Genomic DNA, 27,268 nt, shown 5'->3' with positions numbered 1-27,268 from the left:
AAATTTAACATGCCAAAGTTGATCCAAAAGTGTCGATCACTGTTGATCGGTTTGGATAGGCGTGGTAACGAAAGAGTTAAGAAGTTTCTCCTGTATTCGACAAATGGCGTTCTTCTGCAAAAAGCGAGAATTTTATTTTAAACTTGAATTGACATCATCCATATTCGCGCTACTCGCCACTGTTTAGCATGGTTGAGAAACTATGCTTTGACTTTTATTGCATCGTTATTTTGTGATATAACAGCTTAAGTTAACTTAACGTTGTTTCGATCATCAAAGGCACTGGCTACCGCACCAAAAGAAAATGAACAGATACATTAATTTCTTTTTTTCAAGATTCAAGGTGGGGGGTGGATTAATACGTAAGTACGATATGTTATCTCTTGATGAAGCATTTATAACCAATACCTTTGGTGCATCGGCAAGTGAATGCAGGAAATACGGGTTGCTCTGTACACTTACCCTGCACAATAAACGTTCCAGTGTACTAATGCGCTCCTGTAGCTTTTTGTTCTCTTTCTGCAGGTTCTTAAGCTCATTCTCCAAGTTCGAAACTCTGCAAACAAAACATTAGACAAAAACACAACACAGTTTTTTAATCTCAAAAACCACAGTACCAGACAATAAAATGGTACGGAGATGGAGCTCGTGACAGGGACTTAGAACAATATCATTTCACACAAGATTCTAGAAATACCTTAGGAACATAGAGAAAGACCAAACCAAAACAACATTTCTGTTTCAATTTTATTTGAGTGCAGTGACAAGAAAAACATTGCACGGATGCAATGGCTTGTGCAAATAGTGAATTTTACTTTTGATGCGAACTCAAAGCGAATAGAAATTCTGGCCAAATAATTTCCGACCAACTTTTCATGGTGTATATATCACATATTATGAATGAAAATTGGCAGATTTGTCGTGACCTAATCCTGCCCAACATTTTTTAAAAATAGACTTTTTTCAAGCACACTAGCACCGCCAACAAGCATGTAAGCGCTCATGAAATAAGTCGGTACGCCGCCGCGATGAGCACGTGGGCCTCGCACTTCAACTGTCCATCGGCGCCGTACCAGCACTTCTCAGATCAAGTGAACTCTGCAAGGTGTGATATATTACTGTGGGATTCACTGACAAACTTCACTGTTTAACTGTGATGGCTTATCTATGATTTCCACCTGTCCCCATGTTCAACTATCTTTACGGCTGAGAAGCACTATTTATTTATTATTATGCTGTACCGTCTGTCTGTCTTCAGCATAAATAAAAACAAGCACAACTTGGTTGCCTAAAAGGTGTAAGTACTGTCCATTATTCGCAAATACATTAATCAATGTCCTTTGACGCTGTTTATTAGAAAAATGTTAGGTTCTCGTATTTAAAAAGTGCTCTAGAAATAAGTGCCATTTTTGAAATAAGATACATTGAATACACTACTGTGCGGCATTCGCAGCATATGTACCCACCAAATTCCCTTGGCAGTAAAACTGCAGGTTGGAATAAACCTTGCAGGGCAAAAATAAAGCCGGACTAGGAAAGTAATATGCACACCGAAAAGACTACCTCACAACTGAAAGGTTATCATGGTAAAAAACATATACAATAAAATAGTGAACATTGCCCCTGTCACAAAGAGGCACAAAAAGGCAAACAACCAAGGCGTGTGTTCACAATTGATCAATAAAGTTAGGTTTCTTGTCTTGCAACTATAATGAACGTTGACTTAAATATGATGTGGCGTCTCAGGGATTTCTTGCGTGGTCTGGTTAGGGTGATGATAAATGTAATGGTGTTTTGTGGCACAAGGGCCAAGGCTGGTCACATTTCATGTTGGGATGTCGATGAATCATGAGTAACAATGTGTTAATGATATCGTGGCTGTAAAAAGGCATATATATATATATATATATATATATATATATATATATATATATATTTATATATATATATATACAACAAATGGAAGTTCGGTTCATTTACTGGGGTGGGCGATGAGCTACATTTCCAAGTGGTAGGAGGTTGAAACAGATTAGTAGTTGACAAAAAATTTAAAATTGCACTGGTGTTTCGTGAAAATGGCAATATTGCCTCAACAGGGCCCTTGTTTGACCTCAAGGGCTTGGAGACATGCGCCTGTTAAACCTACCGCAGCAACAGCCTCTCCTGAGAGGCTGAGCTACGGAACTGTTTGGGCAAGAACACACAATGTTTGAGCTTCATTTAAAAAAGCCTTAAATCGAGCCTATGCTGATTAAGGAATCTGAGTCAAGGAATAGCACTGGTTGTAGTGGTTTATTCTGTTTATACGCCCAGGCAAAGTACTTTCTTTTTAGTGGGTCAAGTCTCCAGCATTTTAATAATGTGTGAAGGACTGTTAGTGTCTCGCCCCACTCACCACAGATAGGAGGATCATTGCCAAGGAGCAGGTGGGTGTGCGTATCGTATGTATGGCCTGTTCTTAGTCGGCAGAGCGTGACCTCAGTGCGTTGCACTTTACTACAAGGAGGTCATTTTCCTATTTGTGGTTTGATTAGGTGAAGTTTGTTCAAAGCCCTAGTATCCCACAATTGCTGCCAGTAGTCCCTCACCTTTCTACACACAATTCTTTTAAGATCTAAGGCAGGAATACCTATAGAAAGGTTTCTACATTCCGTTTCTATAGTAGTAGCCATTCTGTCAGCAAGCACATTGCCTTCGATGCCCCTATGGCCAGGAAGCCAGCATACTAATACATGTTGTTCTGCTAGGTACACTTTACACAGAGCTAAAAAGAGTTTGACAAGAATTGGATTTTTGTCTGTTTTAGTGGTTTCTAAGCTTTAACAACACTAAGCGAGTCTGTATAGATAACTGCCTTTTATAGCTTCATACTATAAGTATACCTAACAGCGGAATGGAGTGCACATGCCTCAGCTGTAAAAATACTCGTCTGTGGGTGCAACCTCTCGCATTCCGAGAACGACGGACCCACAGCGGCATAGGACACGCTCGCGTTAGATTTTGACAGCATAAGTACTTAGACTTTAGTTCTCGGTAGTGCATTTGTATGTGTATTTCTGGGGCGTGCTTAGTTACCTCCCCAAAAGGCGTGTCACACTTTAATACTTGCCACTGCCATGGTGTAAAAAGCCTGGCAGGGGGCAGTAAAACATGCTGAAGGGGGACATTCATTTCTTCACTTAGGTTTCTCACCCGTAATGAGAATGGCTGCCACACTGCAGGTTTGTGTGCATACAGTGTGGCTGAGCTCACATCATTTAGAGTGGCGTAAGTGGGATGCTGTGAATCAGATCGTGTTTTAAGAAAGTACATGAAGCTTAAATATGAACTTTGCAAGTGAAGCGACCATTCGCCACATTCCACATAAATTCTCTCTACTGGACTTGTCCTGAATGCTCCAGAAGCCAGCCGGATACCGAGATTATGAACTGGATCGAGCATTTTCAAAGCACTTGGAGCGGCAGAATGATAAGTCACAGAGCCATAGTCTAAGCGTGTGCATATGAGGCTTTTGTAAAGTTTTTTTAGGCATTCTCTATCCCTGCCCCATGCCGCGTGTGACAGTATTTTGTGGATATTCATGGTTTTAAGACATTTGTTTTTCAGGTATTTTATGTGGGATATAAAAGTCAGCTTCAAGTCTAAGATCACGCCTAAAAGTTTTTGTTTTTTGTTAAAGTCAATATAGTGCCCTTGTATATGAACATTAAAGCGACGAATTAGGCCTCTATTTCTTGAGAAAAAATTCAGGAGCTTTTCTGAGGGTTTAATTAGAACCCATTGTCATTGACACAGGTTGACAGCTTGAGACCTAACTGTATCTGCCGCTCACATACTGCAATATTACAAGATCTAAAGCCTATGAAAACATCATCAACGTAGACTGAATAAAACATGTTTCTTGGAATGAATGACCATAGAGAGGTCATTTTTACTATGAAAAAGGTACAGCTTAGTACTCCGCCCTGCAGTACACCAGTCTCTGGGATAAATGGTTTTGACAGAGCACTGCCCATTCTGACGCGGAAGGTGCAATCACGTAAGTAGCTTTCTATTACACTTTACATGTTGTCTCGAATACCAAATTCTGAGAGGTTTTGCAAGATTTGAAATCGCCAAGTAGTGTCATAAGTCTTTTTCATATCAAGAAACACAGAGAAAAAATTGCTTGTGGATGAAGGCTGCAATACACACGAGATGGTCGGTTGTAGAGCGGCCCTGCCTGAAAACCGCATTGATACATATCAAGAAGTCCATTAGTTTCGAGAAAGTACAAAAGCCGGTAGTTTATCGTCTTTTCGAATAGTTTACAAAAACAGCTTCTCAGGGTTATAGGCCGGTAACTTGCTGCGCAAAATGGTCCTTTGCTCTGTTTCAGGGCGGGGATTACAATAGCCTCTTTTCATGATAAAGGAATACACCCCGCGGTCCAGATCTTGTTGTAGAGACTCAAAAGCGCCACTTGCGCATCGGGATGTAGAATTTTTAACATTGTGTACATGATTTTATCAGCTCCCGGAGAAGAGTTGCGACAAGCGTTCAAGGAATCCATAAACTCAGCCATGCTAAAGGGACGATTGTACTGTTCATTTCTATTAAACTTGTGGTTCAGTGGCTTCTTTTTTGCTATTTCTTTGTATTTACGGAAACCTGCTGAATAGTTTGAGGAGCTAGACACGCGCTTAAAATGTTCACCAAGTGCATTTGCCTGGTGTTCAAGGCTGTAGCTCTGGTTGTCAACAAAAGGTACAGCATTGAAGTGCTTATCTGATAGTTTTTTTAACCTACTCCACAGTTTTACTTCTAGTGTGTATGAGTTGATACTCGAGAGATAGTTCACCCAGCTATCTCTTTTAGCACTACGACGAGTGCGCCTTCCCTTGGATTTTACTTGTTTAAAGTTTTCTAGCTTTTCTGCCATCGGATGCTGGCGTAGCAAATGCCATGCCTTATTTTGCTTTTTCCGTGCATTTCTGCAATGCTCATTCCAGCATAGAACACACTTTTTTCTTTTGGTCCCATTTGTCATGCGAATACACTTTAGTGCAGCATCAACTATAAAAGCGGTAAAATGTGCAATAGCATAGTTTATGTCAAAAGGTATAACATGGAAAAAATTGAACACGCTCTGAAAAACGGCCCCTGCCACGGTGGTCTAGTGGCTAAGGTACTCGGCTGCTGACCCGCAGGCCGCGGGATCGAATCCCGGCTGTGGTGGCTGCATTTCCGATGGAGGCGGAAATGTTGTAGGCCCGTGTGCTCAGATTTGGGTGCACGTTAAAGAACCCCAGGTGGTCGAAATTTCCGGAGCCCTCCACTACGGCGTCTCTCATAATCATATCGTGGTTTTGAGACGTTAAACACCAAAAATCAATCACGCTCTGAAAACGGAGGAAGCGTCAAAGCAGTGAAAAGGAAACTTGGGATAGGCAAAAATCGGATGTTTGCACTAAGGGACAAAGAAGGCAAAATGACTACCAACATGAATAGAATAGTTAAAATAGCGGAGGAGTTTACACAGATCTGTACAGTAGCCGGAACAACCGCGACCTTAATACTATAAGAACTAGTAGTAACCCAGATGACACCCCACCAGTAATGATAGAAGAAGTCAGAAAAGCTTTGGAGAGCATGCAAAGAGGTAAAGCTGCTGGTGAGGGTCAGGTAACATCAGATCTGCTGAAAGATGGAGGACAGATTGTGTTAGAAAAACTACCCACCCTGTTTACGAGGTGTCTCCTGACGGGAAGAGTACCAGAGTCTTGGAATAATGCTAACATCATCTTACTACATAAGAAAGGAGATGACAAGGACTTGAAGAATTACAAGCCGATCAGCTTGCTCTCTGTAGTATACAAACTATTTACAAAGGTAATTCCTAACAGAGTAAAGAAAACGTTAGAATTCAATCAACCAAAGGAACAAGCACGATTTCGAACAGGCTGCTCAACAATCGACCACATTTATACTATCAATCAGGTAATAGAGAAATGCTCAGAATATAACGAACCACTATACATAGCCTTCGTAGATTACGAGAAGGCGTTTGATTCAGTAGAAATATCAGCCGTCATGCAGACACTGCGTAATCAGGGCGTCGATGAAGTATATATAAACATCCAGGAAGAAATCTACAGGGGATCAACTGCTACCATAGTGCTTCGTAAAGAAAGCAACAGAATACCAATCAAGAAGGGTGTAACGCAGGGGGACACAATCTCCCCAATGCTATTTACCGCGTGCTTACAGGAGGTTTTCAGAAGCCTAGAATGGGAACAGTTAGGGATAAGAGTCAATAGAGAGTACTTTAGTAACCTGCGCTTTGCCGATGACATTGCATTGCTGAGTAACTCAGGGGACGAATTACAACTCATGATTACGAGTTAGACAAGGAGAGCAGAAAGGTGGGTCTTAAAATTAATATGCAGAAGACGAAAGTAATGTACAACAACCTCGGAAGAGAGCAGCGCTTTGAGATAGGTAATAGTGCACTTCAAGTTGTAAAAGACTATGTCTACTTAGGGCAGGTAATAACCGCGGAGCCTTACCAGGAAATTGAAGTAACTGGAAGAATAAGAATGGGTTGGAGCACATTTGTAAAGCACTCTCAAATTATGACAGGTAGATTGCCACTATCCCTCAAGAGGAAGGTATATAACAGCTGTATCTTGCCGGTACTTAGCTACGGAGCAGAAACCTGGAGACTTACAAAGAGGGTTAAGCTTAAATTGAGGACGAAGCAGCGAGCAATGAAAAGAAAAATGGTAGGTGTAACCTTAAGAGGCAAGAAGAGAGCAGAGTGGATAAGGAAACAAACCGGAGTTAAGGATATCATTGTTGAAATCATGAAACGTAAATGGACATGGGCCGGGCATGTAGCACGTAGACAGGATAACCGCTGGTCAATAAGGGTACCTAACTGAATTCCCATAGAATGCAAGAGGGTTAGGGGGAGACGGAAGGTTAGGTGGGCAGATGAGATTAAGAAGTTTGGAGGTATAAATTGGCAGCAGCAAGCACAGGACCGGGTTAACTGGCGGAACATGGGAGAGGCCTTTGTCTTGCAGAGGACAAAGTCAGGCTGACGATGATGATGATAATGATGTCAAATTCATTAAAAGCATTCGTAGGTATACAAGTTATACGAGAGAACTTTTCTCAATCTGCATATGATAATTTACACTTGGGGTTATGTGGTATAGAAAGCTCCTCTGTGGTCTTGAGGCAGATTGGTCACTTCCGAAGGGGTTTTGAACCACCTCCCAATCTAGGCAAGGTAAAAGAGTGGCTGAGCAGATTGTTAGGTCTATTGTAGAATAAGTGTTGTGTGTGGTGCTGTAATATGTTGGTTGTTTTTTTGTTGAGAAGGCTTGTGCCAGAGTTCAAGAGATACCGCTCTATCAAGCGGCCCTGTGCATCACATCGAGAGTCTCCCCACAGTGAGGTGTGTGCATTGAAATCGCCAGATAAAATAAATCGCTCTGGGAGCTAGTTAACTAGGTCTTCAAGATCAGCCCAGCTAAGCACTTGATCTGGGGGGGATATATAGAGAGCAGATAGTTATGGTTATATTAAGCAAGAGGCATGACTGGCCACTGCCTCCAAAGAAGTTAAAGGATATAACTGCTCGCTTGCAATGGACCTTACTGCAATGATAGCTACCCCACCTGACAAGGCAAGGCGGTAGGTACGGTCCTTACAAAAAATGACATTTATTTAAGAATCTTGTGTTTTTTGGCTGTAGATGTGCTTCCAATATACATAGTACTTTAGGATTAAAGGTGCTAATTAGTTCTTGCACGTCATCTATGTTATGTAAAAGGCCTCTAACATTAAACTGCAGGATCTCTGCAGTCATTACTACCTGGGAGGGTAAAGTACTCTGTACATCGTGATCTGTTTCATGGCAGACCTTCTTTTGGTGGAGCTGTTATACGATGTTTGTTTTTAGCAGCACGCTCAAGGGAGCGGTGACGCTCCTTTGACACCACCGGTGGCAAGGTGACTGGTGGTGTATCCATCGCCTCGCTGGAGACGCAGGATGAACCCGCAGTGTGCGCAGACTGTTGTTTCAGCCTCGACTCATAAGAGGCCGTGGAGGCCACTGAGCCACTAGGCTGTTGGTTTTTAGTTGAGGGCAGAGCAGCAGCAGGTGCTGCATCCCACTGGGGGGCAGGTCGCTTAGCCGCTGCATTCGTGCACGAGGTCTGAGCGGAAACCACTGGCCATTATGACACTGCCCCCTCGCGTGTCACATCGACATATGTAGTGTGCTGTACTATTGAGAACTGCTTTCGTGCTTCCTTGAACGATACATTTTCTTTGAATTTGAAAGTTAAAATGTCTTTTTCCATGCAGGGCATGATCAGGAGTAAGAAGGGTGTTCACCATCGCAGTTCGCACAGTGGGGTGTGTTGTTACAATCATCAGAGCAGTGTTCATGCTCACCGCATTTTGCACACGTTGGCCATCCTCGGCAACTCAAAGATCCGTGACCATACCTCGGGCACCGGAAACATTATCTGGGATTAGGTATGTATGCTCTGACACAAACTTTCATATACCCTGTTCCAATATGCTCTGGCAGCCTGCTCGAGTCGAATGTGAGGATAAGGTGCTTGGTTGGCATTTATTTGTTATCCCTTTTTATCTTTATTCTCTTACCATCAATCACATTTTGCTCTTTCCATCTGTCCAATAATTCTGCCTCAGTCAGTGGAATAAGGTCATTGTCAGTCACTACACCACGAACCGTATTCATTGATTGGTGTGCTGTCACAGTTATGGGGATATGTCCAAATTTCTCAAGGCTGGCAAGTTTCTCATGTTGGGACTTACAAAAGGTCTCAAGGAGAAGATCTCCACTTGGCATTTTACTGATCTTATATCCTGGTCCTAGTTTTCCTCGGAGGCATTTGGCAACAAGGAAAGATAAGACATCCCTCGCTGGCTTGTTGGTTTGCTCGCTGTGGATTACGTGATACCGGGGGAAATTGTCTTTGTACGATGCGAAAAAGCTCGATGTCACTTCGGTGCACACTCTTTTGAGAAAGCGATCAGAAAGTAGAAGGAAGGGAGTATCCAGGAAATCTTTTATGATTCAGCAGCTATAGTAGCCACCCACCATCGAGCCCAACAAGAGGACGCTACAATGCTTGGGTAACACATGTAGACGCCAGCTATACATAGCTGCTATAACCCAATATAATATATCCAAGGCTAGATGTAGAACGCAAGGTTAACCCAGGCCATTTACGAAAACTGGGAAGCAACTGAAAGGATTAGAATACAGGACAGTAAGGAAAGAAGATGGGAAGAAAAAGGTATGATAAGGTGGATAGGAAAAGGCGACCCCCGATTTCTCCTGGGTGGGTCAGCCCAGGGGTGCCGTCTGAGTGAAGCTAGGGCCGAAGGGGTGTGCTGCCTCTGCCAAGGGGCCTTAAAGGTTCAATCACCCGACGTCGCCTCAGTCCTCCAGGATCCCCTTTTTCCCGGACACGGCTCAGCCACGCACGACTAGGCATGGGAGGGAGTCGAAACCCCTCCATCAGCTGGGGTCCGTGGTGTCGCTAGACACCAAACGCCTGCTTGCACAGACACCCCTGCGGGGGTGGTTAGGGTCACTGTACACGATTACTATGCCTTCAAAGATGAAATTCCATTTGCATGACTGCAAATGCGAGGTGAGATGAAATGGCTCCATTCAATTAATTTTGATGATATCTGATGGACGTGTTGATACATCAACCAGTCTGACTGATGTATATATGTGAGCACATGAGGAAGTCGGTTAGCGACTCTTAGACAACAATGGAAAGAACAGTTGACATGCTTCTCATAGTACTATTCTCTACCCACTGCAGACCCCTGCGACCTTTTGTGCTCTACGGAAGAAATGTTACTAAACTTATGGGGCCTTTCCTTGCCTCGTATCGCTTCCAAACTTTCGTTCAGACTGTGCAGAACGTATGCATGAAATAATTGCAATATTCAGTTTCTTTGAGGGTGAAGGTCGTCTGAATTAATCTGTTTGCAGAGCGAATGAGCTGCTCACGAACGGATGCAATATGATATAGGAAGGACACCGCGCCTTCTTGCAGCAGAAAAATATTGCTCATGTAATGTTCCCAAGTTTTTTCTTTATTCTTCACCGAGCGTAAGTACATCATTATTCTTCATTGAACAATATTTGAATGTGCAGACTAAAATTCAATAGTAGTTTCACTCAATGACGGATTTACTGCCAGCAAACATGCTCCGCAGTGACGCTTAAACATCTTATAAGAAACCGCAAATTATCAGAGCAAGACATCTCGCTCATGAATTTCAGTTCCATCCCGTCGTTTTTAAGCACGTTTAGAACATCTTTACTCTTTTTGAGCGCGTGACGTTCACTGAAATGAAAAAAACTCTAGCTTAACACTTCTCTGCAGTTTATTGTTAATAGCCCAATCAAACCACGATGGTATTAAATGCCATAGCACTTTTTGAGCAGTTCATCATTGAATAACTATGAATTCAGTGTTCCAGTTGACATTCCCCTCAATAGCATGTTTTGATCACATGTATCAGTGCGCCACAAATCGCATGCCGATAATCTGCTACGTTCGATGTACACCCGCCCAGTGATACCTACACTGACTGCATTATTCATTTCACATTTCATCTGTAGATATGCATGCCGGTGCATTCGGACCTATCTATTCAACAAGCGGCAGCATGTTCGTTTTGTGCTCGCATGGCGCCAACGAGCAGTGGGCGACGGAAGAGCCGCTTCACTCGGCGTACGCACTTTTCCCAAAATGTCTGGTGCCCACGTTAGGCCTTGTGGGATTGCTTAAAGAAGGTCTACTGATACAAGGCCTGTGCACTTGTCTTTTTTTCATCTTTTTTTAAGTAGGAACAATTTTGAATAGTAGCAGGATTTGACTTTTGGTAAAATGCAAGTGATAGCTTGTAAAATATGTTACTTCTTAAAAATTTTCTATACTCAGAGCATATAATTCATTATTACAAGCTATTAAACAAAAAAGTATGAACTGATGTGAGCGTAACATACTTATTGAACCTTGAAGCAGGGCTTGGCAGGAATGCGAATTTTCTCTGAAGACTTGCTTTTACGGCTTAGCACTATTTGACTACAGTCAAACCACATTTACAGGAAGTTATGCGAGTCAAAGTGCACTTGAATAGGTGGTTTCACGGCTTGGCACGACTCAGCTGCAGTGAAACCGCTTTCACAAAGTGTTGCATGTGGAATGATACGCACCTACTCGTTCTCTGAATAATTTGAAATTTTAAAAGTTGAATTCGATTCTAATCATATTTAAAATTTGCTCTATTTGTTTGAAAATTTAGAGCATTCAAATATTTGCTCAAGTCTATAGCTAACCAATTTTATAGCAGCTGTGTTTCAACATATGTGGGCATTCTCACATTTCACCCCTGTGGCTAAGAGAGGAACCCAAATTTTTGAGCTTAACAGTGCACCAAGTTAGCCACTAAAATACCATGACAAGTTCTGTTAAATACAAGGAGTGAATGCCTACGACGGCTTCTTGAAGGACAAATGCCATGATGTGCTAATCATTGATGTCCATACATAATAAAAGTGTAGTCGAACCAAACGAACAACTGACAAAGGCATGCAAGAGGAAAAAAGTATTGCTTCTTTTCAAGGTCAGATTCACGTCTGACGTATGGCAGGAGTGATGTGTGTGAAGGTCCAGTACTATAAGTCTTAGCACAATAACACTTGCCTGCTGTTTCAGAATTTTTGAAAGTGTATGGCAAACCATCTGTTAACCAAAAAGGAGTAGGTTAAAGTTAAAAGCAATGCTCAGGGGTGAAACAGGGTACATGGGCTTGGGCGCAGTCCTGGGAGCAGGCAAAAGTGCTTCGTGTAGTAAGGTTGGAGCACCCAGAAAGACTTTTTGGAGCAAGCTTGGAGCAGCCAGAAAAAGACCCCTTTGAGCGAATTCGAAGAAGTCAGAGATTGAGACATAACATTCAGAGCAGAGCCCGTTACAGATCACTTTAAAGCAACATTTGTGCAAAGATGCATTGTCCACAAAACTGTGCCCCTTATTATTGCGATAGCAGTCACTCCTAATGGGTTTTCGCAGTGGCCGTCACGTGCCATATAAAGTCCATATTGGTAACATACCCCCGCGCATCATATGTTCTATCCGCGGGTGAAAGTGCTCGAGCGAGGCTGAGGAATATGGCTGAAGCAGAGATTGAACAAGCCGGCCCTTCTCTCACTCGGAGGGCGCGTGCTATAACATCACCCTTCTCGAGAGGGGTACCATCCAAACAGAGAGGAAACACCCCACCCGTTTGAACGAGATGCAGATGCGAATGATATGAGGGGAGGGGAGGTGTGAAGAGAGGGGTGTTGCTCGAGCAGCAACTGTGAACTTTGCTTCTAATGATGTGGTCGTGATTGCTGGTGTACGTGCTAGCTCGGCAGCCATAAGAGTATGGCACGCTTACACTTCTACACGCATAGGTATACACTTGTACACCCCTGTAGAGAACTCTTTTGTTTTTATATCTTTTGTTATTCCTTATTTCGTGGATTTTAATTCATTTGAAGTGCGGGAAGTGACTGACTTGGGTTCATAGCGCTTGCCTCCGCTCCTTGCTCCTCGCTCAGCGATATTAAAAGTTAGATCTCCCTATGTTGGCGTGTTAGCTACGGAAAAGATAAAAACGGCAAGTTGTGGCGGGCAGGTAACGGAAGCCGCAGTGAGCTACGCCTAGCAAGTCAACTATGCATTCGTCGAAGATGGCTTAATCGGGCAACATGTGATTTCCATGTCTCTACGATGTGCTGACCCTGGAATTTGTAGTTCTGTGAATGTTTTTCAGCATTTCCTAAAGGCAACGGGTGAGCACAAGAATTTCGACTCATTATTTGAGTAGGTATTGATTGTGCATGAGTACATGTGAGTAAACCCAGTTCTTTGCAAACCTGACTGGACTGACAGAAGGGCAGTGTCGGTTGACTAATTGGTGAAGACTACAGCCTAGCTTCTGACAGGCAAATGCGTTTATTGAAAGGCCTGAATTTGAGTTGGCTCGGCTACATAATTTTAGTTTCTTTTACTTTTGGAGTGTAGTTAAAATTATGACATGTAATTATAGGCTGCTTCCTGCTCATGAAATTCTTGTGGTCACAGCTTCAAAATTTGTGAGTCTTTACTTCTAACATTGTCAGTCAAATACACGTGATAGACAAAATGCTTCTAAAAATTTTTACGGAGAATGTCAATGCATCCAACTTTTTGAAATGTGAACTTTTCTTCATCAAGGCAACGCTGTTGCCCTGATGAAGACAAGTCAACTTGCTGAAACACTGTTTCCAGCTACGTTCTTTCTCAAAAAAAAAAGAATGACAACAGCGGTTCTCATAAAAAGCGGGCATGGTGTCCGGTTCCCGGAAAAGCCTAGCAGACGACAGGTGCCCAGAACTGCTCAAAGCCCGCATGCGCATATTCACTTTCATTTACGCCGCGCTCCACATTGAGGCGCTGATCAGCTCGGCGATCGACGCTCGCTCGTTCAAATTAAAAAATGGGCGGGTGTACATAATACTGAGTCACAGAAGCGTTACCATCTTAGTATGTTTACCATTCCATTATTTTTCGTTTTGCAACAAAACATGGCCAGCATTGCTTACCTTTCTGCACATGCGGGGCTGTTGCAAGTCTGCAAAGCAAGAATGTAATTAGGTTTGAGAAACATGCCAAGGCAATGTTCAGAAGACACAAAAAGACGTTTGCCCATCATAATGCTAGCATGAGAAACAAGTTTTCTCCCTGACTTATTTTTCAGAAGCATTTGTTCACACAAACACCTCGAGGCTGTTACAGCCTATTCAGTGTGTGGGGCTATGCGCTGTTATAACAAATATTATGGAAGCCATAAAACTGCAGCTGCCTTTCCAGTTGTGACCAGAATAGATCGCAGCGTGCAAGCAGGACTATATTTAATTCCATGCACCCAGTGGGTTTACACGATCTTCTGAAAAGCCTTTACGACACACGTTATGACAGACTAACGGATTCGAATGAAGTACTGATCTTCCTGACACTTCCAGAAAATCTGCTATGTAAATTGACCTACGTTTCTTTGATCTAAAGGAAGCTTTGAAGGGGTGAGACATGGTCAACCAACAATATGTGGTTTTGATTGATTGATATGTGGGGTTTAACGTCCCAACACCACTATATGATTATGAGAGACGCCGTAGTGGAGGGCTCCGGAAATTTAGACCACCTGGGGTTCTTTAACGTGCACCCAAATCTGAGCACACGGGCCTACAACATTTCCGCCTCCATCGGAAATGCAGCCGCCGCAGCCGGGATTCGAACCCGCGCCCTGCGGGTCAGCAGCCGAGTACCTTAGCCACTAGACCACCGCGGCGGGGCAATATGTGGTTTTCAGCAAAAACTAGAAGTATAGGATCTGATATGCCTATACAGCCGACTCTCATTAATACGAAGTTCATGGGGACTCGCGAAAAAATTCAAATTAACCACAACAAATCAAAAATACATTTATGTCAAAGCAGTTTGTGCAAAAATCGGTGATTGAAGTTTGCCTTTGTCTGCTAAATCTTGCAGCAGAAAGGAGTCTTGCAGTCTGTGTATGTGCCTAAAAGCTTCCTCGGCGATGCTGTCAGCAGCAAAAAACCGCTGCGCGAGGGCAAGGCCCACAGTTACATCAGCAGCTCGCGGTTGTGGCTCACTTACAACGTCGTTGTCGTCCGCCTCAGTTTCATGACTATCCTCGCTGGGCTGAACCACCTTGATGATCTCAGCGTCCGTCAACGCACTACACGTTTCTACGGCACTGTCAGTAGCAACGTATTCTTCAAAAGAGACATCACCAAGAGCTGGCAGGAGACTGTCAAGTTCAATCTCACTTGTGTCTGCTTCCCCTTGCGGTATAAAATGAATCATCTGCAGCACTTGCAATGAAACCGTGCGCCCTAAAGCAGTTCGCGATTGTCTCGTCCTTACGCGACCCCACGCTCACACCAGCGTATGTATAGCGCTGCGAAGGCTCACCTCATATTGAGTTGAATTGTCCATACACAACACCGTCCGCTCAAGAAGATGTTTCCGATAAAGTATTTTCACGTTCTTTATAATCCCCTGGTCTATAGGTTGTAACACTGATGTAGTGTTCGATGGCAAGTAAGCGACATGGATGGCACTCAAGGGCGGCACATTATGTGTGCACTACAATGGTCCACAAGCAGCAACACTTTGCGTTTTGCTAACGTGAACTTGCGATCTAATTTCATTAGCCAATCTTTGAATATGTCTGCGGTCATCCACACTTTCCTGTTAGACGCGTTGTCTACAGGCAACATTTTCACACCCTTAAAACATCTAGGCTTAACGGCTTTCCTGATTACAAGCAGGCGACATCGCTCAGAGTCCGTCATGTTGGCCACCATCAGCACTGACACTTTACTCCGCTTACCTCCTGCGCAGTCATCGTCTTTAAAGGTCAGTGTCTTCTCTAGCAACATTCTGCAAAAAAAAGGGCCGTCTCATCGGCATTAAAGATATCTTGCCACTGATATTCGTCCAAGTAGCTGCGAAGCTTATCTTCTCTCCACATTGCAAATGTTGCCGCGTCGACGGCAGCCCTATCTCCATTCACGATTTTAAACACCATATCATGTCGTTGCTTAAAGCGTCTAAGCCATCAATCGGACGAAGCGAAGTTCTCAATGCCTAGCATGGTTGCAAGCCATGAGGATTTCGCTGCATTGATTTCACCCTTGAGTGGAAGTTGGTTGCTTTGTGCCTCCCGAATCCAGGCGAGCAACGCTTGCTCCAACTATGGGTGGGCACCAGTGCGCATCCTCTTGCAAGACAACTTAAACTGGTCATTTTCATTTTCAAACGTGTCCAGCAACGAGCTTTTACTCTTGAGGATGTTTGACAGGGTGTTAGGCTTGATGCCGTGTTTCCAAGCAATATCTTGCTTGGGGGTGCCTCCTACTTCCACTTCTTTTAAAATTTTGACTTTCATCGCTAAGTTCAGCAAACGATAGGGCTCGCGAGTTGCCATAGTCATGACTGCACCTGAAATACATGTAGAGCTCCGTTGCATGTGGAAACGCTGTCCGCTCAACGAGATAAGCGGTTAGGCTCAGCGCTTGTCACTGCACAGGCCGCTCACAGAATTGCCTCACCGCTTCATGGTCTGAGGCGCTCTAAGCAGCTGCGATGTAAACCCCCATACTTCGTAAAAGTACTGCCATCTACTCTTCCCCTCGCTGCCTCCTCTCCGGTGCATTGTTTTTTTTTCCCCTTTCGATTGCGACAATGGTGCCCCCTGTTACACGCCAGGAGCTTGCAGTTTGCTTTCGAGCCGGTGGTGTGCCACCGCTGCTGCATTAGTTAGAGCCGCTCCTGTACATCTGTGGCCGTGCCTCCCATACGGCTTTATGTAATCATTCTTCTGCATTGATTTTCTCAGCAAGACTAGATGCGCTCACCATTACGGCAGAAGAGCTGCTGCTGCAAGTCATGCACAAGCTGTAGTGAATCGCACGTCATTTAAACTTCTTTTTTCAGGGTAGTGTTTCCTTGCGTATCTAGCGCTGATATACGTAACCGTTTGGAAAGAAATAGTTCCCTTGTGTACAAACAATCTCGATATTTTATAACTGCAGCAATGTCAACAATGTCTATGAAAGTGCTTGCTCAAAACTTCGTGACGTTTCACATGCTACCTCTTCTTTGCCTGTCCAATAACTTGTGCTTACAGTACGCCGTTCTAGAATGTTTGTCCTCTGCGGCACAGTTTGTTACCATTTTCTTTAGGTTTTGCATGTCTTCATGGGAGTTGCAGATAATGTGGGTGATAAAGGTCATGCTTGCTCAAGGAAACTAATATTGAATTGCTGGACGGCCAAGATGGTGCTGTGATGTAGAATTCAAAAAACGCAGTCACGTCAACACTGTCGAAATTACTCCGCGCCCATTTCTAGCGATGTATTTTGTGAACTCAATGCACAGTATCACCTCAAAGCAATGAAAAACTTTGGCACATCATCATATGTATTGTGACAAATTGTTTTTTTTTTTTGCAAGTGCCAGCGGTTCATTTCATAAGGAGCGCACGAGACGTTGTTGCAGACAGGGGCTGCGCTTGAGAACAGCCGCGATAATCATGAAATTCGGAACATTGACCACTTTTGAGAGAAAAGCTTTCACGTGAAAAACAGATATGCAGGCAATGGCTGAATGCATATTTCTGCTATATCATGACAACGCGCCACATCATGCATAACTGCAGTTCACATCTATGAATGATATGACATTCTTCAATCGTTCAATGTATGGTTAATAAATAATCTGTTTTGTCTATAATAATAAACAAATAAAGATAGAACCAGTCTTGTCAAACCAAAAACATCCCCCTACTCATTGTATACAAGTGTCACACTTAAAACGCGCATGTTCAGTGGCGGCCGCTTAATAATAAAGTAATAAAGATAGAACCAGTCTTGTCAAACCAAAAACATCCCCCTACTCATTGTATACAAGTGTCGCACTTAAAACGCGCATGTTCAGTGGCGGCCGCTTAATAATAAACAAATAAAGATAGAACCAGTCTTGTCAAACCAAAAACATCCCCCTACTCATTGTATACAAGTGTCCCATTTAAAACGCACATGTTCAGTGGCGGCCGCTTGACCGAAAATCCCGCTCAACAAGTATATTTTTTGGAAATGTTTTCTTATTTCCATAATTTTATGAAATGGGAGATATTTCGCAAAAATAAAAAGAAAGTGTCATAAGACATTTACAGCTTTTTACAGAGCAACCCGGCATAGTAAAAAACTAGTGAGATGCACACGTGCACTTCGCACGTCCTCAACTTTGCATGCCCGAACAAGCAACACAGTGGCGCTTTGGCGCATCCAACATGGCGCCGAGCAGCGAAAACCGGTTTTTCGCTGCATCCACCCGAACAGACAAGAAGCTCTGGCGGGTAGAAGAGAAAACGGCGCAGATTAGAAGAATGGTTACTTTTCCGCAGCTATAGGGGATTTACTGCGATGCCAACGGCGTCGGTAAGCTACAGGAAGTGTTGAACTGTGGTGCTGTGGTCTGCTGGGATCTCTTTGAGTGCCGGGCACACTGAAATCGTTATTTTGCACTTTAAAACTAGCAAATTTATCAAATATTATTATAATTTTCTTCGGGAATTCGATAGAAAATTTGAATTAACCGAGATTTCAGACTTCTAGCTTCCAATTAGCGAGCATTTCTTTCTATTGAATTGCATGCAAAACTGACGGGACCTCCATTGCACTTCCAATGAAGCGACAATTCCAGTTAAGTGACTTCAAATTATTGGGAGCCAACTGTATAGATATTGTTGCGTGAAGGCACGTTGCGTATTGTTGCGTGTCAAATACGTCCCAGTATGACTCAAGAACGCGAAGGAGTTCGTCAGCTTGATGCGGCAAAAGGTCTGACGCGATCATTTTTTTAACATCAGGAGACGGGCTTCCTTGCGAAGATCGAGCATGTGTGAAGCTGGAGTGTCGAGCCTCGTTCGAAGACAGAGCTGATATGACGCATTCTTCAGAAGGAGTCAGCATGGCGAGGGCGATTCCGCGCGGAAGCACTTGCGGACACAGAGCAAAGTTGAGCACAGGAATGCAGGCGTGGTTTGCACGTAACTGAATAACAGTGTGTGGTAAGGTAACACTGTGGGTCAAGAGAAGGGATGTGATGGGCGCGAGCACATAGTCACCATCGGATACAGGTGGCGAGGGCGTAACGGTGATGCAGGTCACGGTTTGCGGTAACAAACGGACATGTTCAGCAGAGCACATACGGGCTTGCGGTCGACTGGGCGGATCAATCGGACACGGTAGGTCAAGTTGCACAGTACCGGCTGAACAGTCGATGAGAGCGGAATGAGTGGACAAAAAGTCAAGACCGAGGATCACATCATTGGTGCAGTGAGAAAGAACAGTGAAGAGAACTGAAGTTTGACGGCCGGCAATAGTAACGCGTGCAGTACAGACGCCAATAACAGCAGCCGTACTACCATCAGCAACGCGAACGCTGCGTGAAGGGGCTGGAGTAAGTACTTTCTTTAAGCGGTCTCGAATGTGCAGGCTCATCACAGAAATATGGGCGCCAGTGTCTACTAAGGCTTTAACAGATAAACCGTCCACTTCAACGTCGATCAAGTTCTGATTGGTCGGGAGCGTCAACAGAGGAATTGGAGAGCAAGTCGTATCAGCAGCGTCACCTCCAGGAGCTGCAGCCGTTAGTTTTCCGAAGAAAACCGCCGGGCAGAGGACGGGGACGGGGAACGAGGTGGTGGTGGAGATCGGGAAAATCTACGTCGAGGTGAAGGTGAGCGACTGTACTGGGCAGTGGTCGTAGTGGTCGGGTCGTAATTAGCTGAGCCCTCACGCCGTGGTGGTTCCTGGTCATAGAGGTGGGCCGGTGAATGGGGGTTGGAGAAGTTTGGGTTTGCCCGATACGGTGAGGTCCACGTGCTTCGGCAATGACGGGAAATGTGTCCCACTCGTTCACATCGGAAGCAAATCGGCCTGTCATCAGGCGTTCTCCACGCATTTGGGTCACGATTACGTGGAGCAGGGCGGCGATACTGCTGTGGGTGGCTCGGGGTAGACGAACTGACAGCGCCGGGACGGTGCACAGAACAGACTGTGTGAACACCCGCGTTGGCTAGTTCCTGGCGAACAACGGTCTGTATTAGCGATATGGTCGGCTGAGGATCACTCGGTGCCAGTGCTCTCAAGGGGGCGGGTGAGATGGCTTCGATTTCACGGCGTACAATTCTCGTGATGTCACTGGAGTGTGAATTGGGCAGGGTCGGTACATGGAGATCCGCACATGTTGACGTCGCAGCAGTGTTGGGAAGGCGCGTAAAGTGGTAAGCAATGCGACGGCTTTTAGCCTCTTGAAACTGTTGGCACTCCAAGATAACATCTTGCACGGTGGAACAGCCTTTGCACACAATGAGGTTAAATGCATCGTCTGCGATGCCCTTGAGCACGTGCGCTACCTTGTCGGCTTCAGCCATGGTTCGGTCAACTTTACGGCAAAGGGTCAGCACATCTTGAATATACGCCAGGTAGGACTCCGTGGACGTCTGAACACGTGTGCCAAGTTCTTTCCTAGCGGCCTGCTTGCAGCCGGCAGATTGACCAAACAACTCGCGTAATTTGGTCTTGCATACGTCCCAGCTTGTGATACCGTCCACATTGTTATTAAACCACGCCTTGGCCGTTCCTTGTAAATAAAAGATGATGTTTGCCAGCATTAAGGTTGGGTCCCACCTGTGATTTGTGCTGAAGAGTTCGTAGAGTTTAAGCCACTCATCCACGTCCTCGCCGTCCGTTCCCGAAAAGTTGCCGGGATCGCGGGGTGGAGCGGCCACGAGATAAACAGGAGAGGTCGGCGCCATTGATGCAGTGGGCGTAGCAGTTGAGGAAGCGTCGCTGCCGGTGGACATGTTGGGAGCAGAGACTAGGCGTCCGCTGCGTAACTCCGTCGTGCGTTGTACCCCGCACCTCCACCAAAATGTTGCGTGAAGGCACAAGGGAAACTAGGCGTTTTAAAATATATTTACACAGCGCCAACGCGCAAGCCAAGATGGCGAACAAGAGAGAGCGCGCGCACACACAAGTCACCTCGTCTTCCTCAGCGCCTATCTCACTGTTTAAGTGGGGCATTGTCTCGTAACAATATGAAAAGTGGGCTGTAAAAGAAAAAATATTTCCGTTTGGACCAACCGCAAAGTCACTAAAAATATAAAGGTCAACTTCGTCCCTTTGCCTCTGCCTTTTCTCCTAGAAGCTGCTGCAGCAGTGTCTCTAGCATGTCCAGCAGGGAACAACAGATGTTTTTACGCTGTAGTAAAAACAACTTTCCGCAGTTGTACTCAAGTTTGCCATCATTGGCACAGTAAGTTGGCACACCGAAAAATCCAGAACTACCGTATGGACAGACTGAAACGTGGTTGACCATGTACCAAGCACTAATGAAAATGCGAATGAACGAGATGGCACTCGCATGATACCCTAAGAAGCCAGTGTGCCACTTTAAAAGGTTAGCGATTCTTTAGCGCCGCTGAGTTTGTAGGGACGCTGCCATCAGAAGTGAGTAGACTTGTGCAAATAGTGAATTTTAGGCTAAAAGCGAATTACAAGTGAATAGTGATTGTGGTCGAATAATTTCGAATCTCATTCGATTAGTATATACGGCATACAAAGAAAATACGCATATTTATCACAACCTAACTGACCTGCACAATATATTTTTTAACTGAAGTAGGGCCTCTATGCAAATGCATCTTTTTTTCACTCGAAGGAAGGGGAAAGAACTAAACAGTAGTAGGACTTGACTTTCTGTAGGGTGTAAATCGTAACATTATAAAATTTATCATACTTAAATATAAAAGCTATCATAACGAGCCTGTAAGCTTCCTAATATGATGAATTGATTTGAAGGTAAAATTTGGCACATGCATTCACATCATAGAAGGCCAACAGCACATACTATCAAGACATACAATTTTTCCCTCCAACAGCCCAGAGCTTATAAACTGGAATTCACTTGGGAACAAAGATAGCGAAGGGGCACTTACACGAAGGTCCTTTCTTTTATTTTTGATGCCTGGGTGAGTGTGTGAGTGTCTCGTGTGTTTGCGCTCAAATGAAGTTTTTTGAGTTGCAAAGATTTGTTCTACGCTGCAATTGCTACAAGTGACGGCATCTCGCAGTAGCCCCAGTAACGACCGAGTGCGCCATGCCCAAATAGGCCAGTGGCAGGTACAGTGGCTGTGATGAATGATATTTGATCTTGTAGCATCATTTGTTTTTAGCTAATTTTGAGAATTTGTTGGAATCGTAAGATGCGTGCTTAGGTATAATATTTGGCTTGCGTGTTCTCGGTAGTTACTCGGTAGCCTCGACTTGCAATCAGCAGCATTTTCTGTTCATGGCCATTAAGTGTTGCAGGGCCCCTTTAAATTTGAGGAGGGGCTTCGTGGCGAAGTGGATTTCTTCTGAATAAGTGAATTCACGGCTTAGCATTCTTACACTGCAACGAACCTATCTCTACAGGCAGTTACAAGAGGACTAATATACACCTATTCTTTTATTACGAATACTTCGGTATTTTCAATTATTTAAATTTGAATCAAAGTGAATTCGAATACTTTATTGTTCTTTCGAATATTTGAAGCGTTCGAATATTTGCACAAGCCTAGAAGCGAGCATTTTTGCGCACTAAGAAATTGCAAACCATACATTTTCTTGCTGTCAGACACCATTAAAACATGCTTCTTGCATCCATACACGTTACATTGCCATATATCGCTATATTACATATTCGTCGTTTCCCAAACTTTTTCTATTGTATCAAATATAACCGCAGCCCTTCGGGTGCTCTAGCATAAAAATTGCGCAAGCCCTTTTTCGTCCAATAGCCATGTTCCTCAAGCTTTGCAGCTCAACTAACTTCATTTGCATTCTACAACGCACAGCGGAGAGAAGGTGCCTGGTGCATTGACACGAATGATACAAACTTAGTAACTTTAAGGAACTTTAACCCACTGCTGGCGACAGACATTTTGCCATAGCTCATGTGACGTGATGTGTTTGGAAGGATTGGAGCAGTCATCTTCCCCCGAAGCTCCAGCCGCTACAGACAGTAATACTTCAGTGCCAATCTGAAGAAACCTTGAACACTTCAAGTACATGTGCATTAGAAAATTGAACAGTCGACTGAATGCAGGCCTTTGCACTGCTTCTTACATCACTGCCCTTGAGTGCACCAGCGCTGCCCAAATCTCGGGCCACTAGCGTGTTTATAAAGACATTCAATTATAAAAAAAGTGCTTGAATAAATGCACCAACCTTTCACGATCTTATTTGTGAATGCTCAAGGATACCATGTAACACAGAATATGATAGAAAATTGGGTGTCCTGGCCCCTTTTACAACTTCATGCAATTCTGTAAAATTATGAGAGAGGGCCAAAAATTTTTAGTCACCTTACAAAGCATCAATATAACTTCACTCATTAGTAAGTACCTGTGACTAATAAGATGTCACGGTGAGCCACACATGCTGAAGTTTTCGGGGACGAAAATCATAAAAATTTGTGTGCAGAGGTGAAAATCTGATCATTCGGCACTCTTCAACCGAGGACCCTACTCTGAACCTCCAAGTTTTTGTACCATGCACTGTGTAAATTGAAGTATTCAAGAGCTTTTGCCTTCCATCCCCCTTCGAACATAATTGTCACAAATAGGAATGAATTTCATACATGAATCCCCATAGTGAAACACCATATCCTGTGAACCAACACAACGTTTCTGCATTCAGCTGCCACTAACTCCAATATCTATGCCCAACACATTGCACAGTTTGGCCTTAATGGGTGCGGACCTTTGCAGGGGAACAAAATGAAAAGCTTTAAAATGAGTAGCTATCAGTCATCAGCAGTATAGCTGTTAGAAGATTCATTACACCAAAGTAATGCCTTATTTACTCGCGTAATCCATACTCTCACATAATGAACACTCACAACTTCAGTTGTCAAAATTTGGATTTTTTTCATTTCTCCCCCGTAACAAACGCACCTCTTACACACGTCCGCTGCAGTCCCGCTTACCGACTTGCCCATTGAGTCTCTCCCATTTTTTATTATTAAGCCAACCCCCCTCGGCTCCCACCCTCCCCACTTTCGCATACTGCCGCGTGCCGCATAGTTTCTGTGCGTGGCACGTACACAGTCTTTTTTTAAATATCTATGCACCAGAGCAGGGTTCATGAGCAGTGCGAGTGTAGAGACATCACAGCTGACAAGCACGCAGCAAGCGAAGGTGAGGAAACTTCCCGTGCCAACCAACGGTCCCTTCCTGCAAATTTGAGACTTTAGGGCCCAACCACATGCACGCAATTTTTGAGCGGCAACGACAGGATTCGCTGTCGCAAAAGGTCATTCTTCATCATCGCATCGAAAGTTTCTGGAAAACCTGCGACACCTAGAAAAGATCGTGACTACTTCCACAACATTGTCCCCGATTCTCGTTTTGGTTGAGAGAAAGGCAGTTGCTGTATTTAGTCGTTAATCTTGTTATTGACGGTTTGTTTTAATGCTTCGGTAGTAGCTTGCTGCAATGTTGGTTGCTTGCTACAATGCAAACGGCGGTGGCGCGGTCGTCGTACGAAGTTGGCTTAGTGCGGCGTGGCATCGTAGCACACGCTTCTAGGCAATCGTCGAGATCGCAGCAGATACCACTGTTGCGATTAAACGATTGCAAGAATAGATAACCGTGAAACGCTTTTAATGCATGCATGGGCAGCGTGTAAACAGCTTGCATAAGATGGCGCATTCAATCACCAAAGATGAGTGAAGTGCAGCAAAGAAGCTGAGCCACCTAAATTTTTTGCATTACCGCATTTTTTCGCTCATACCAAAAAGGTTTTCGTAATATATTCCCAGCATAATAAATGCACCCCAACTTTTCTCCGATTCTTCTAGAAAAAAAGTGTGTTCATTACGCAAGTAAATACTATATTTATTCAGCTACTCATGGCTGTTAAAATGTTGGCCTCATCTACAATATGACAATAAACTTGAATAAAGTGTATATTTCTCTCAACTAGTATCTTGTGACCAACAGAAATATTATTGTCAATGGAAGTAGACTATATCCCCACTTTTGTGGTTGTGTAGAAAAAGAATAGGTCACTTGCAGTGTTTATATATGATGAGGACAGAATGAGAATGCCAGGGATGATATGCAGGCAACGTTTAGAAATGCATGAGTTGAAGTGAAATGTAAAAGGTTGAACCCTCGCCCTTAACCTGCTTTGAAATACTAGTATGCATATAAAATGTTAACCTACTGCCTTGAAAGCACCGGTAAAAGAAGTACTATACCTTACATATTTGGGGATTATAGAAGCCATGCCATTGGTGGCAACTTCGAAAAATTTAAGACGTGTTGGTCGGCGACTATGCGCATTAAAAATAGTTGCCGATGCCTGCTTTCTCTTCATGCATTGTATTGATTATGTAGCAAGATTTCTTGATCTCGGTGACAAACTGTGGAAAGCATGCAGTGAGTGAAGAGTGATTTCATGTGTGTATATCTATCACATCCTTTGTAGGAAATTCTTTATCCCAAGTGTTACAGCATGCCGCATCACTATTCTGAAATATTTCCTAGAGCCATCAAACAAATGTTTTAACATGGAAATAGTTCAGATTGAGCAAAAACATTTAGCATGTTAAGCATGATGTGCAATAAAACATTCAGGCTTCTGGATAATTATAAGCATATAATTTCAATCAGTAATGCATAAACTGACACCAGTGAATAAAGATATCTTATAACCAGATATAACTAGCCAACAAAATCGCAAAAATTATAGTACGATTCCCTCAGAAGATCTGCAGATAAACGTCCGCTGTTTGAACTGGTCAACAAATATTGCCTCTTAACAAAAAAAGGAAAGTCAATTCACTGTTTGCTCAAACGAAAGCACTTACATTTGAAAAGTCACCTGTTTGAAGAGCAGCCGACTTTCGAATCCTCTCTTCCCTCTGAAGCTCCTTTTCAAATTTGTCAGGGGAAATGGCTACAGAACAGAACATTTAAAATGAGCTCTACAGAATCTCACAAGATGGCGGGAGGGTGACGAAAGAGATCACTCACAAACATTCATTCGTAGCCTGAGGCTAGACAGATCCGTATGGATTTAGTTGTGCCATCCCGCTACAAGTGGATGTTCGTCAGTTCTCTCTTTTCAAAACAGAAGATGTCATTCACTAATTAATGATAGAGTAAAAGCAGTGTTATTGAAATTTCATGAGACTGGAAAAACTGTTTTAATCAACCGAATGCAGAGTTATCGAAATTATCAAGAAAAAACTTGAAAAATGTCTGTTTCATCAATGCACTCTCATTTTCTTGAGAAATACATGAATCCAGGAATTAGGAGCAACAGTTTTTGTAATTTGTAACATCGTTCCCCATGTGATTGTGGCTCAAACACTGTGTCTTAAGCCAAAACATGTTCTGATCTAATAAGTTATTACGAACCAGCAATGCGATTGTGGATTAGTCCCGGACATTTATTATGTATGTCTATTCCCGGGATAGTCAGTATAGGGGCAGGTTTGGGCCATGTTTTCAAATGACGTTTTCGATGCTTTAATGTCGCAGCGCTTTGAGATTCATATTTGATATGTGCTATATATATATGTATGGTTTATATATATATATATATATATATATATATATATATATATATATATATATATATATATATATATATATATATATATATTGTAATGACGAAAACCGAAACTGGAACTCTCTCTGGCACAGACTCGCATGCTAGGAGGAAGAGGACGAAGACGAAGTCAGAATAAGAACAGCCGGCCTGCAGCAAAGGCGTTGTGTCTTATTTCTCTCGTCGTTACAATGGCGCAGTCGATGAAGAAGACGTCATACGTCCCGGCTTCGTCATCCAGGACGCCCGCCGACGTGCAGATGCGGTAAGCGTCGCTCGGGGACGGCGTCAAGGCCTCCTCAGCAGCTGTTCACCTGCCGCCACTGCCACCACCGTTCGGGGATGGCGCCAAGGCCTCCTCGGCGGCTCTAGTATACCCATCACCGGTATTTCTTCATGAAAAGGGACACCGTCTACGCGTCCTTCGCCACGGATTGTGCCGTGAGCACAGGTCGACAAGTGAACCCTGCGGCACAAGCCACCTGTCCGTACCCTCGTGGATCATCGGCAGCGTGGTTCTCTCATCGTAAAAACGCTGTTCACGCTTCCTCGATCATGGAGCCGACAGCCCTCCTGCAGCCGGGAGCACCTGTGCCGCCATTCGGGGACGGCGTCCAGGCCTTCTCGATGGCTCCTGGGCAGGCTTGCCCCGGCCCCACCACGACAGTACATGGCCTGTCGTTGACCGGGAATGCCGTTCACGCTTCCCACTGCGACAACGTCCTGCTCAGTGCTTCATCGGCACCTCAGCCGCTCAGGGGTGCTGTTCAAGCTCCCTCGGCCGAGGGTACCACAGCAGTGAGTACGCTGATCGGGGAACACGTCCCCACTGGCTCCGCATGTGGGCCGCCCGAGAGTGCCACCGAGCTTTCGCGCACCATTGCGCGACTCCGCCTCGAGGTCGGCGCCCTGACAGCGTCGAGTTCT

At 44.1% G+C, this 27,268-nt stretch overlaps 1 long non-coding RNA gene across 1 annotated transcript; it reads right to left on the bottom strand.

Moving 5' to 3' along the window:
- Positions 1 to 472: 472 nt before the first annotated feature.
- LOC142777258 (uncharacterized) lies at positions 473 to 25,685 on the bottom strand. Its single transcript, XR_012887994.1, has 3 exons — positions 25,596 to 25,685; positions 13,685 to 13,713; positions 473 to 556 (listed from the first exon to the last, which is right to left on the bottom strand). It is a non-coding gene; the product is annotated as an uncharacterized LOC142777258 (long non-coding RNA).
- Between the last annotated feature and the right edge of the window lie 1,583 nt (positions 25,686 to 27,268).

This window comes from Rhipicephalus microplus, chromosome X, assembly GCF_043290135.1.
Source record: "Rhipicephalus microplus isolate Deutch F79 chromosome X, USDA_Rmic, whole genome shotgun sequence".
Classification (NCBI taxonomy): Eukaryota; Metazoa; Arthropoda; class Arachnida; order Ixodida; family Ixodidae; genus Rhipicephalus; species Rhipicephalus microplus.
The sequence above is the reverse complement of the archived record's forward strand: the minus strand, read 5'-3'. Positions and strand labels throughout refer to the sequence as shown.